This window comes from Chelonoidis abingdonii, chromosome 10 (genome assembly GCF_003597395.2).
Source record: "Chelonoidis abingdonii isolate Lonesome George chromosome 10, CheloAbing_2.0, whole genome shotgun sequence".
NCBI lineage: Eukaryota > Metazoa > Chordata > Testudines > Testudinidae > Chelonoidis > Chelonoidis abingdonii.
Genome location: NC_133778.1, coordinates 21,601,797 through 21,615,660, shown reverse-complemented (window position 1 = coordinate 21,615,660; position 13,864 = coordinate 21,601,797). Strand labels below are relative to the sequence as shown.

Below are 13,864 nucleotides of genomic sequence, written 5' to 3'. Positions count from 1 at the left end.
AATGATGTTCTACCACAGGTGCCATTGCTGACTGTGAAAAATCCATTAATGCAGCCCCCAGTCATTGGACTCCCATTGCTGAGGTAGATGCAGGATATGTAAATGTCTGCTCCAAGCTTTTATATACAAAGGCAACATTAAACCCAATCCCTGAACTGAGGGTGTTGTGCCTGCTCACTGCCCTACCAGGAGCTCCAGGAAGCATTGTGCCTTCTGGAGCTTCCAAGGATTACAGTCACTGTATCACCCTTAAACAGGGTGCAGCGCGTACTTCCCCACAGTTGTAGCCCTGCATCCTCTGCTCCTTTGGTAATGCTAATGTTGCCAGCCCTGAGCTCTCTCTGCACTCTTGTAATAGCAGGCAGACACTACATAGGCTGATGTGGAGAAGCTCTTTGATCCCTTTCCACCTTGTGTGCTCATGCAAGAACTGGCCAGAACCTGGCCCTAAGCTTTTAAATCCTAAGAGACATGTTCTATAAGAAAGGAGAAGTCCTTTTTTTTTTTTTAGTGGATGTGGAGGCAACTACCAGCTTAAACAGTTGCAGTCACTTTTCAAACCACAACTCCACCAGGAAAAATCATCTTTTAATATTGCTGATTTCTGTCAGACTCACCTAAATGATCAGATCTGTCCTTCTCCCCAGTGTAAATGTGCAACAGCAGGACATAGTGCTAGAATCACCTTTACATCTGTTTAGCTTAGGCATTTTGTGATATGCCCATTGCCACAACATCTGTGTGCCAAGTAGACAAATTAGAAAGAAGCATTTCCATCCAAAATGACAGTAATCTCCATCTGTCCGTTCTGTATGCTATTTTCTTCATAGGAATGGCACAAGTCTGTGATATGATCCAGAATTCTTATTAAGTAGTAGAGTTCTGGTTAAGTTAAGTACAATTGATGGGACACATTATTTTACTACAGATATGATTCACAGTTGTCACCATGAGGCACATCACAATTACTTAGCATTTCACTGCTGCAGCAGGGATAGTACACACATCTTCCTTCTCCAAAAGCACAGGTCCATGCTGTTTGAGCTAAGGGATGATCTCCATTAATTTTTAGCAGTACAGGGCTTGTGATGCTCAGGGAATGTCTACAAAGGAGCTGAGAGGTGTAATGCCCAGCTTGGGTAGTCATGCATGGGCTAGCACTGCTCAAGCCAGTGTCGCCATGGCAACATGGGCAGTCGATCAGGCTAACTTCCTGAGTACAATCCTGTCCAACGCCCCCAGGATGTACTTTGGTGGCTAGCCCGAGCCACCCCCTATGCCATCAAAGACACACTGCTGTTTTAGGAGCTAGCTTGAGCAGAGCCAGCCCATATACATGTAGCCAAGATGGGAATCGCACCTCCCAGCTGCTGTGTAGATGTATGGTCAGTTGCACAGTTCTGATTCCATCCAGTGGAGGCAGTGGTACGTATCTTGTAATTTCATCACAGTGTTCTATTTAATGTTAAACAACCTTCGGTTTATGGTGGGTTTGTTAAGTTGTCGTCATGGTAAAGCTGCATGGAAAATCTTGTCCTTTTCTATATTTTATGTGTGTATAGGATAGAAATTGGAGTGACAAGGCATTTCACTTATTTATAGATTACATCGCTGTGAAACCTAGGCACAGGCAGTTTGCAAAGCATCCATCACCATAGCACAGCAGCTAGTAGGAACAATTTTGAAACTAAATTGATTTGTATTTTTTTTTGATTGTATGTATTCTTTCCCACTTGGTGTCATTTCTGTTCATTTGAGTTGTTAACTCCATACCCATTGCCTTACAGTGAAACCAGAAGTAATCAGGCTCATATTATATTGCCGCACTCCTTGCCCTGTCCCTTTTTTCCTAAGTGTTTGAGTTTCTGTGAAGGTCTATCACGGTTTGCAGCTGAACGACATGCTGCATTTATATTCTGAGCTCATCCAGTACTTTGTGCAAGATGATCCTTTGAGGAAGATAGAAAAGGGCAACTACTTAGAGGGAGAGAAAATGAATTTGATCAAGCTATAAAGTAAAATGCAGTAAAGGTTTATTTCTGTAACCACAAAAATTCAAAAGTGACTAGAGCCCAATATTTTTATCTCTTTGGAGAATATATTTGTTTAAACATATCAAGGATTTCTTTCTGCTAATCAGTGTCTGAAACCAGCCCGTCCATGTCTGTCTTGTATGTATGAGAATGTGAGCTGAAATCTGTGAAAATTAACTGTGAGTACATGATTCCAATGGGATTTATAGGTTTTTAATATTTTAAGGGTCACAAAGGCGAAAAATAGTTTTAATAATTGTCTTCAAGGCTGATACATTGACTTGGAACTCAGTGCATCTGGGTTCGCATCCCCTCTCTGTCACAGACTTTGTGTGTAACCCATGTGCTCTTCCAGTACATATTCAGCTCTTGTCAAGATGTGTAAAAGAAATATCTAGTCTCCGCGTGTTGAATGAGTTATAAATACAGTTTTTGCCTTTTTCTTGCTGTCTAAATTGCAACTAGAATGTGATTCCCAGCATAAGTAGATAGACTCACGCTAGCTCTGCTCGAGCTGGAATGCTAAAAATAGCAATGTGGACATTGTAGCACCAGCAGCAGCTTGATCTGATCACCTGAGCTAAGACCCAGAGGGTTAAGCAGACTTTGACTCAGGCAGCTAGCCTGAGCCTCTGTTCATGCAGCATCATCCACAATGCTATTTTGAGCATGCTAGCTCGATCAGTACTAGTGAGAGTGAGTCTGTCTGCTCTGGGAATTATTCCTCCTACCAGACATACCCTGAAAGGTCCACATGAGTTTGTATGAGCTTCTGCATCAGGAAAGCTGGGCAGGTCTTTTAATGAATTTCACTTCATGAGCAATATGGTGCTGTCAGATGGGAGATTTAGACACACATTTTCTACTCCAGTCTCTGTGCATTTTCTACCCCATGGAAGGGATGATGTCCCTCTTTCAGTTAATCAAGCCACCATCCTTCATCTCATCCAAATCCCTCCTGAACATCCACTCCTTGCACAGTCCCCCCAGGAAGATCTTATAATGTCTTCAGTAAAATCAAAACTCTTTTTATTTCTGAGTCTGGGTTCCTGTCTTAGAATCATAGAAATGTTCGGCTGGAAGGGATCTCAAGAGGTCATCTAGTGCATCCCCCACAATGAGGCAAGACTTCTTGGCAGGGATTGGCTTTACGTTTATGTTGCACTGCTGAGGCTGAGAAATGTGCTCAGGTGAAGAATCTGTCATGAGCAGAAGAGCAGTCTTGTGGCTAAGGCACTGAACTGAGCCTCTGAAGCTCTGGGTTCAGTTCCTGGCTTAGCCTCCCATAGACTTTGTGGACCAGGTCCTCATCTGGTAGAAATAAGTGTAGCTCCACTGAAATCAATGGATTCTATCAATATATGACTTTGGATAAATCACTTAAACCAAGATTTTAAAAAGTGAGTAGTGGTTTGGGTGCCCACACCTTAGAAGCATTTATTTTCACAGGGTGGATGCTCAGCACTTTCTGAAAATCAGATCTTTTCCAAAAACATTAGTCTGAAAACCTTGGATATAATCTCTCTGTACCTCAGTTCCCCATTGGTACAATGAGAATAAGAATACTTCTCTACCTCACAGGTTTCCCGTGAGGATATGTTCTATAATTATAGGTTGCTATGGTGCAGGGGCCATGTAAGTAGGTAGATAAATAATAGGAAGTAGGGAACAGTGAATATTGGAGGCAAGCTCTACCTCACATATTTAAGATGAGTATATTGCTTTATTTCAGAATGGTTTTGGGGTGATTTTTTAGTTGACTGTCACTCTAAAAAAGAATCTCAAGTAGGTAAAAATTCTGCCCTCGGATCTTCATCATGGTGGTTTCTTGGCTACAGTGTTCTCCCTCCATTTCAGCTTCTCATTAATATCACTAAAAAGAACAGGAGTACTTGTGGCACCTTAGAGACTAATTAATTTATTTGAGCATAAGCTTTTGTGAGCTAAAACCCACTTCATCAGATGCATGCAGTGGAAAATACAGTAGGAAGATATATATACATAGAGGACATGAAAAAATGGGTGTTGTCATACTAACTATAACAAGAGTAATCAATTAAGATGGGCTATTATCAGCAGGAGAAAAAAAAACTTTTGTAGTGATAATCAGGATGGCCCATTTCCAACAGTTGACAAGAAGGTGTGAGTAATAGTAGGGGAAAAATTAGCATGGGGAAGTAGGTTTTACTTTGTGTAATGACCCGTCCACTCCAGTCTTTATTCAAGCCTAATTTAATGGTGTCCAGTTTGCAAATTAATTCCAGTTCTGTAGTTTTTCACTGGAGTCTGTTTTTGAAGTTTTTTTGTTAAGAGTATTGCAACTTTGAGGTCTGTAATTGAGTGACCAGGGAAATGTCCTTCGACTGGTTTTTGAATGTTATAATTCTTGGTGTCTGATTTATGTCCATTTATTCTTTTGCATAGAGACTGTCCAGTTTGGCCAATGTACATGGCAGAGGGGCATTGCTGGCACATGATGGCATATATCACATTTGGTAGATGTGCAGGTGAAAGCCCCTGATGGTGTGGCTGATGTGATTAGGTCCTATGATGGTGTCCCTTGAATAGATATGTGGACAGAGTTGGCAATGGGGTTTGTTGCAAGGATAGGTTCCTGGGTTGTTTTTGTTGTGTGGTGTGTGTTGCTGGTGAGTATTTGCTTCAGGTTGGGGGGCAGTCTGTAAGCGAGGACTGGCCTGTCTCCCAAGATCTGTGAGAGTGAGGGATCGTCCTTCAGGATAGGTTGTAGATCCTTGATGATGGGCTGGAGAGGTTTTAGTTGGAGGCTGAAGGTGATGGCTAGTGGCGTTCTTTTACTTTCTTTGTTGGAACTGTCCTGTAGTAGGTGACTTCTGGGTACTCTTCTGGCTCTGTCAATCTGTTTCTTCACTTCAGCAGATGGGTATTGTAGTTGTAAGAATGCTTGATAGAGATCTTATAGGTATTTGTCTACGTCTGAGGGGTTGGAGCAAATGCGGTCGTATCTTAGAGCTTGGCCATAGACAATGGATTGTGTGATGTGGTCTGGATGAAAGCTGGAGGCATGTAGTAGGTAAGTATAGCGGTCTGTAAGTTTCCCGTATAGGATGGTGTTTATGTGACCATCGCTTATTAGCACTATAGTGTCCTGGAAATGGATCTCTTGTGTGGACTGGTCCAGGTTGAGGTTGATGGTGAGATGGAAATTGTTGAAATCATGGTGGAATTCCTCAAGAGCCTCTTTTCCATGGGTCCAGATGATGAAGATGTCATCAATGTAGCACGAGTCGGGGCACAGGGGATGAGAGCTGAGGAAGTGTTTTTCTATGCCAGCCATAAAAATGCATATTGTGGGGCCATGTGGGTACCCATAGTAGTGAGTTTTGCACACAGTTCAGAAAAGCACTAATGCGCATATTTGAATCCATCCCTATGAGGAAAATTACTTAAGCATTTATTTATGTCCCATAGAATTCAGTACAACTTCAGCATGAGCTTAAGCAATTTGCTGACTTGGGGCCATAGAGAGAAGAGCATGTCAGAGTTCCACTCTGTGGATTTGGGAGAAGTCTGAACTAAAGGTGGGCATTTGGCTTGAACAAGAAAAGTACAGTATTTGTAATTCTATGACCACTTATAAACACACAGCTATTGTTGGCTGATCTCTTGTGCAGTTTTCCACATTAACAGTGAGGAACTACTCTAGTTTTGAAACAGAAAAGCCTGTGTTTATAAAAAGGCCAGATAGATAAAGTCCTTCCAAAACTAACGTACGTTAAAAATTAAAGTTGTGCGATTACTTCAGGAAATGAAATACAAAAAAGCTGAAGCAGGGTGAAGAACTGAGTTCAGTTTTGTGGATAACTTTGATGAGTCACTTCCTTATCAGTATCTCTATTCTTCCTGGCAACGTTTTATTTTTGACTCTAAATGCTGTTTTAAATGAATACACTTGAGTTGTGTGACCCAAGAAACACAATAAGCACTTCTCCTGTTGGATTTAAGTGATCGCACTTATGTCAAAATAGGAACTTGAACTGGGGTTTCACAAACACTTTATTAGGAAGTCACAAAGGTTAATGACATACTTAGTTCTTTAAGACGAACTTTATATTTAGAATGTATACTGAGAATTTGCTCTATTGTTATTCATGGTCCCTCTTATTTCCTTTCTATGGACAGTAGTACAGATGAGTTTTTGTTCTTGGCAAGAAAGTATCACCGATGCTCGTGTGAATGTACTGTTGCCCAAGAATTTGCACCATAAGTGCTCAATTTGGGCATCTTCAAATCTCTTAGTGGGTCTATTGTAAGATTATCCAGTTGGGGAATAAAAACAATGCAATGTGACACACATAACCAATTCACACAGTGCAAACATCAAATCGTGAATATCAAATGTGTTCACATATACTCGCATTGAAAAATTTGCAAGCAATCTGTAGGTTGAAGAAAAGATTCATTGAACAATTGTGATGAGTGAACTTATTTGTAGAAATACAGAAAGTCAAACTGCCAAACTGGGAGCTGCACCTCTCCTCTAGTGGAGCTCTCAGAGGGATTGTGATTTAGAAGGCACAGTCCCTCTCTGACATGCAGAGGGAGTTGGATGCTGTACTATCCCTTTGGATTGTGCCCCTTCTTCATCCTAGTGCACCAAGCCAGCCGTGCAGTACAGTGCAAAGGGGGTATAGCCATAGAGGGAATAGGAAGAAGCGATTCCAAGAGTGCATGGACTGTGATTTGTCCCCTGTCCCAATGCAGGGTGCACAAGGGGCTAGAGGGAGGAAACATTCCTTGCACCTTCCCTCCAGCCAGCTCAGTATGCTTGCACACAGTTTGAGAACAGAGAGATGGAATAAATAAATCATTCCTTGTTCACTCAGCTCTGGATGTAAGGGAGGAGGCTAGTGTTCGATCTCCAATAGCAAGGACCCCCCCGCCCCCGACAGACTGTCATGGACACAGTTCTGCTCTCAGGTCTGCTGTCCCACATTGATCTCTCACTTTTTCGTGGTTGAGACCTCTGCTCATCTAAGGAGAGCAGCAACCAGTCAAGAACTGCTGTGTGGCTGTGAGAGCAGAATCTTATCCCAAGTGAATTGCTTGTCGTGTGTGTCTTGTTTTTTCAAGTTTGTTAGTGTGAGAAAGTCCACGTATGGAGTAACCACAGAGAGCTGTTTCTGTTCAGCCAAAATTGTTGGGTCCATTGAGGTGAGCAGCATGGCTTTATTGTGTTCTGATTCTAACCACAGATGTCGTCTGAAGCCTGCCGCGCCAGGACTGCAGAACTCAGAAGTGGCTAAACCATAGACACAAACTCATAGCAGGGCTGATGAAGTGGTTTTACTACACGCTGAAGCCTGTTGTCCTGTCTGCCAGGACAGTTAGTTGTGAATGAAGACTTTAATACTACAAACTGCTTAGAATATTATCACAATTCAAAAATAGTACTTGCCGGATTTAAGAGGAATTTGTGTATATCGAGGATCACAGCAGCAGCTTGAGCCAAGTGAGAAAATGTGAATTACTGGTACAGGTCCTTACTGGAAGGTGGGGAGCCTGAGCTGCTGCTGAGACTCTACAGAGCACTGGAACTGCATTCTTCTGTTTGGTGAAATTTACCCATCCCCACCTACTCTCTGAGTTATTTGCGGATTAAGTGGGAGGTGAGTGGGTAAAGTTCCACCTCCTCCCACCCTCACATACCTCCTTAGGGCTGCAGTGCAGCCCTTCTTTGGCTTTTATTACAGCGTAAGGCCATGAATCAGAGCTCATTGAAGTCCGTGGGAGTCTTTCCATTGAATTCAGTGGGCATTGGATCCCTAGCTTGAAGTAATAGCTGCTGCCCTTCTGCACCTCTTTTTGTGGGCCTCTGACGGATCCTTAGCTCCTCCTCTGTCCTGCTCCAAACTGCCCCCTCCAAGGTTTGCACGGGGTGCAAAGACTCCCTAGTATAGCCTGCCTGCCTACCCCCTTCCCCTGTGGAGAAATGTACAGCAGAAGTACAGAGAAATCTCATTTGCAACTGGGGAAGCAAAACCACAGTAAACTGAGGTTGCTTTGCATGAAGCTTTGTATACAACAATAAAAATAATTAGCCTTTATACAGTGCTTTGCATCCATAGATCTCAAAACCTTTTACAAAGAAATCAGTATCATTTATCCTTCATTTTACAGATGGGGGAAACCGAGGCACCAAGAAGGAAGTGACTTTCACAGGACCATCCAGCAGAGCCAGGCATTGAACCTAGGTCTCCCGAGTCTCTGTCCAGTACCCTGTCCAAGGAGTTCTTGGTATGGCCCAGGGCACAGACTGCGTTTGAAATGGTGTAGCCATTGTTTTGTTGTTGCCAGTCGCTTTCTTGCAATGTTGAGTATAGTTCTAGGGACAGAATGAAGTGCTCAGCACCCATAATTGGGGCCAGATTTTCAAAAGAGTTCTGCTCCTACCAAAACATCTACCATGAAGAGGCCAGATTTCCCCGAAGTACTCAGCATCCAGCAGCTCCCATATGGCCTGAGCACTGTTGCGAATCTGGCCTATGTAGATTGTCAGCTCTTTGGGGTAGAGATTGTTATTTCCACATGCTACATGTACACAGAGCAAACAAGGCCCTGATCGCAGCCTGGGCCTGTAGGCACTACTACTACACCACTAATAGCATCGGTAAATGGAAGCTGTGGGACGCTGAGCATTTCTGAAAATCTGGCTCCTAAATCCCCATGATACTTATATTGACCCTGTAATTTATTAAACAAAAATACTAGGGCTGTCAGTTAATTGCAGTTAACTCAAAAAAATTAATCGTGATTAAAAAAATTAATAGGGATTAATCGAAGTTTTAATCGCACTGTTAAACAATAGAATACCAGTTGAAATTTATTAAATATCTACATTTTCAAATATATCAATTTCAGTTTCAACACCGAATACAAAGTGTATAATGCTCACTGTATATTTTATTACAAATGTTTGCACTGTAAAAATGATAAAAGAAATAGTATTTTTCAATTCACCTCATACAAGAACTGTAGTGCAATCTCTTTAACATGAAAGTGTAATGTACAAATGTAGATTTTTTATTTTTTATTTTTGGTTACGTAACTGCATTTGAAAACAAAACGATGTGAAACTTTAGAGCAGGGGTAGGCAACCTATGGCACGCATGCCGAAAGCGGCACACAAGCTGATTTTCAGTGGCACTCACACTGCCCAGGTCCTGGTCACTGGTCCGAGGGGGCTCTGCATTTTAATTTCATTTTAAATGAAGCTTCTTAAATATTTTAAAAACCTTATTTACTTTACATACAACAATAGTTTAGTTATATATTATAGACTTATAGAAAGAGACCTTCTAAAAACATTAAAATGTACTGGTACATGAAACCAAATTAAATTACAGCGAATAAAATGAAGACTTGCACCACCACTCTGGAAAGGTCCACCCTGTTAGAGCCTACAAGTTCCATCCCAGTCTATTCTTGTGTCACAATCGCAAGACAAACTAGTTGTTTACAAGTATGGGAGTACCGCGCCAGCCTGCTTTTACAATTACCTGAAAGTGAGAACAGGCATTCACATGGTACTTTTGTAGCCAGCATTGGAAGGTATTTACATGCCAGATATGGTAAACATTCCTATGCCCCTTCGTGCTTTGGCTACCATTCCAGAGGACATGCTTCCATACTGATGACGCTCATTTAAAAAAAAATGCGATAATTAAATTTGGTGACTGAATTCCTTGGGAGAGGATAGTATGTCTCCTACTCTTTTACCCCCATTCTTCCATATATTTCATGTTATAGCAGTCTCGGATGATGGCCTAGCACCTGTTCATTTTAAGAACATTTTCACAGCAAATTTGACTAAATGCAAAGAAGGTAACAATATGAGATTTCTAAAGATAGCTACAGCAGTGGTTCTCAATCACAGAGCAGGTCTCGAGCAGGTTTCAGGGGGTCTGTGAAGCGTGGCTGGTGTTGGACTTGCTAGGGCCCAGGGCAGAAAGCCAAAGCCCCGCTATGCAGGACTGCAGCCCAGGGCCTGAAGCCCCACTACCTGGGGCTAAAGCCAAAGCCTGAGCAACTTAGCTTCACAATGCCCCTGTGGAATGGGGCCCCGGGCAATTGCCCTGCTTGCTACCCCCTAATGCCGGCCCTGCCTTTTATATGCAGAAAAACAGTTGTTGTTGCACAGCTGGGCCGTGGAGTTTTTATAGCATGTTGGGCAGGGTGGGGGGCCTCAGAAAGAAGAAGGTTGAGAACCCCTGATCTACAGCATTCAACCCAAGGTTTAAGACTCTGAAGTGCCTTCCAAAATCTGAGAGGGACGAGGTGTGGAGCATGCTTTCAGAAGTCTTAAAAGAGCAACACTCCAATGCAGAAACTACAGAACCCAAACCACCAAAAAAGAAAATCAACCTTCTGGTGGAATCTGACTCATAATGAAAGCAACCATGCATCGGTCTGCACTGCTTTGGATAGTTATCGAGCAGAACCCATCATTAGCATGGACATGTCTCTAGAATGGTGGTTGAAGCATGAAGGTACATATGCATCTTTAACGCATCTGGCACATAAATATTTTGTGATGCTGGCTACAACAGTGTCATGTGAACACCTGTTCTCACTTTCACGTGGCATTGTAAGCAAGAAGTGGACATCATTGTCTCCTGCAAATGCAAACAAACTTATTTGTCTGAGTGACTGACGGAACAAGAAGTAGGACTGAGTGGACCTGTAGACTCTAAAGTTTTACATTGTTTTATTTTTTAATGCAGTTATTTTTTGTACATAATTCTACATTTGTAAGTTCAACTTTCATGATAAGGAGATTGTATTACAGTACTTGTATGAGGAATTGAAAAATACTGTTTCTTTTGTTTTATAAGCACAAATATTTGTAATCAAAAATAAATATAAAATGAGCACTGTACACTGTTATGTTGTAATTGAAATTAATATATTTTAAAATGTAGAAAACATCCAAAAATATTTAAATAAATGGTATTCTATGATTGTTTAACAGTGTGATTAATCACAAAATTAATTGCGATTAATTTTTTTAAACACTTGACAGTCCTAAAAAATACAACTGTAATTAAGAAAAAACTATCCTGCTAGTTCAGGCATTAGTATTCAGATGTACAAGAGTCCATGTGGCAGTACAAATCTGGGTAGCAGCAGAAATAAATTGATCTACAGTTTGTGCTAAGCTAAAATCAGAGAGCGTGTAAATTATTTTGAATGACTCAAATATCTGGATAGAATGACTAGTAGATAATATGCAGTTTGTGGAAATTCGGAGTTAACTCTGGTTTTACAGTGGAAAAAATTGTTAGAGGGAGTGTGTAGTTTTTGCAGAGCAGATTTTTATATTTCACTGCTCTTTATCACCATGTGTCGCAAGACTCTTCCAGACACTTAGTGAAGAGTGAGATTCGAATGTTTATTTTGGCAAACTCTGCTATGGAAAGTGAATTTTCTTTCAAATCTGGTTCTTTCTAAAATGCTGGGAGAAATCCTCTTCACGCTGCATATGAGAGAGGACTGTTTTACCTACTCTGAGTAGCTGAGTCCAGCCACTAGTTGTGCACAGTTATGTCAGCGAGAGTTGCATATTAATCCTAGGACTCGAAACATATCCAGTTCATGCTGAATAATATACGAGTCAGATTTACTCATAGAGCGGAAGCCAGGAGAACCCGTACTCCAGACCCCAGTGACAAAAGGTTCATCATCAATGCAAGCTGCTCACAACTCTTGCTCTGCTAGGGGGCCCAGAGCTGGCTGGCACAGTCCCTACAGTGGATGGGCCTTCCCTGGTAGAGGCAAGGGCTTGGTAAACGATAACTGATTCATCTTGGGTAGCCTCTGTCAGGATGTTATTGGAGTAGTGCAGGAATTTAAAGCTGTTCTTCTGTTCAAGAACCCCAGGGAAGAGGTAGGGGCAATGGTTGTATCATCCCCAGCCCCCTGTTTACTGGTTCTGGGATATTATCTTGGTGGTGTGGGGGGATGGGAGAGGTGGGAGAACAGGACATAACTGATCACATTTTGGCTAGTGACTGAATATGAAGTAGTGTTGCATTTTCATTGGAGACTGCTCTTTTCCTTAGATGAAAGGCATTGTACAAGTGCTGTGGAAGACAGGGAATGGATCAGGTAGTCCAAAAGGAAAAAGCATAGTCTAGAATGAAGGAGTGGTTGAGAGCACTGGCACCTCAGCTTAAACCAACTAAATCTGCACTCTAGTCACTGCCCTGGAGTCTTCCTAGGCACATTTGGATGGCTGTTGGAGGCAAACAGAAATCCGTGATCGTATACCTTGGGAGTGGATACAAAACCAAAGTAAAAATGAGGCTTAATATGGTACAGTGTGATTTAAATAAGAGAAGATCCCACTCTCTGCTTCAGTTTCCTACAACTGAGGTCTTGCATGCTGCCCTGAACAGGCATTTCTGTGTAGCCTTTCTGGAGCTGGGATGAATGGAGATGTGAAACTCTCTAAAAGTCAGGATGAGAAACAGAACAGGAGGGATTTTCAGAAGAGCCTTTGTGACTTGGGAGCACAAGTCCTGTTGACTTTCGTGGTTACTTATGCTCCTAAGTCACTTAGGCTCAGCTCTTCAAAGCTGTTTAGCACCTAACTCCCATAGATTTAAATGACAGGCACCTAAACGACCTTTGAGGATCTGGCATTAGGTGGTTTTCAGACTCTTACCCAGTGTTACCTAATGAAGGAACTGTTCCAAAAATCTTATAATACTCTTATGGGTCCTTGTTCCCATTACTTGCTCAGAAAGCATAATAGTATTGTATACTTTCTTAATGACTGACGAATAAAATATTGGGGTTTTTAAAGTAATAACAGAGGGGTCATTAGTGCTCATTTTTCAACCCATATAGAGTGACAAAGTTTCTACCCATCATTCTATGTCTAAACTAACTCTAATAATGTTTCTTAAAACATTTAGTATGTTAACTAAACGTTAGGTGTGTCCCTTCTTTTAACAAATGCGTGATTAATTTTTCTATAATAAAATATTTTATAAGCATATAAAGATTGAACTTCTCATATTTTATAGATGTATTTTTGAAACACGACAGGGAGTGAGAGATTGATTACCACATTTTTTATGATACCATAAATGGTCAATTTTTAATGTTTACAATATCATTAGAACCCCCTCAGTTTAATTTATATTTTATTTCTAGTCTCTTGCCTTCCATTCATCTAGATATCATTATATGGGGTACAAGATAAAATGCAGATTGATGAATTTAATATTTATCTTCAATATAGTTTTTACCTTTTATCTGTGATTTTGCCCTGTCTGCTGTATTTTCTTTTTCCCCCACAAAAATTATCTTAACTGTGACCTTGGTCACTAGAGCAGAACTTTGAAAATGACAGAGGCAGGTTAACCTGACCTGCTGATCAATTCTAAGCACTCTGCCTGGTACTAACAAACTTTTTTGTGCTTTAACCTGTTGCACATACTTCAGATTCCACTAATGATTCTGCATGGTGACGGTGGTGTTCTGTTATTTAGAAGATAATGTTTGTACTTCACGGTCGAGGAGATACAGACAAGGCTTTCATTTCGGGGCCAAAAGACCAAAAACGTCAATAGCATTCAAACCCCCACATCAGGATCAGGGCCCCTAATGCTAGATCCTATACAAACACACAAGTAGACAAGTTCCCTACCTAAACCCTTTACTTTCAGCAAGATGTAACAAGTGAGAATGACAAGCAATAGGGAAGATGAGGGTAACAATAATGAGATTCACATAGGTGTTGCCGGCACAAAGTGCCCGAGGGGGGCAACAGCAGGGGGGTCCGT

At 41.5% G+C, this 13,864-nt stretch overlaps 1 protein-coding gene across 7 annotated transcripts in view; it reads left to right on the top strand.

The window, feature by feature from the left end:
* The window catches only part of SPATS2L (spermatogenesis associated serine rich 2 like), a 126,078-nt gene that overhangs the window by 30,148 nt on the left and 82,066 nt on the right, over window positions 1-13,864 (top strand). For 4 of the 7 annotated variants that reach the window (XM_075070028.1, XM_075070027.1, XM_075070030.1 and 1 more), the window contains one exon: window positions 8,193-8,309. The exons of 2 other annotated variants lie outside the window; for them this stretch is intronic. The gene's annotated coding sequence lies outside the window, so the exon portion shown is untranslated. Of the gene's footprint in view, window positions 1-8,192; window positions 8,310-13,864 lie in introns of those variants that run through there. One more of the 7 variants, XM_075070033.1, reaches the window with a different exon arrangement.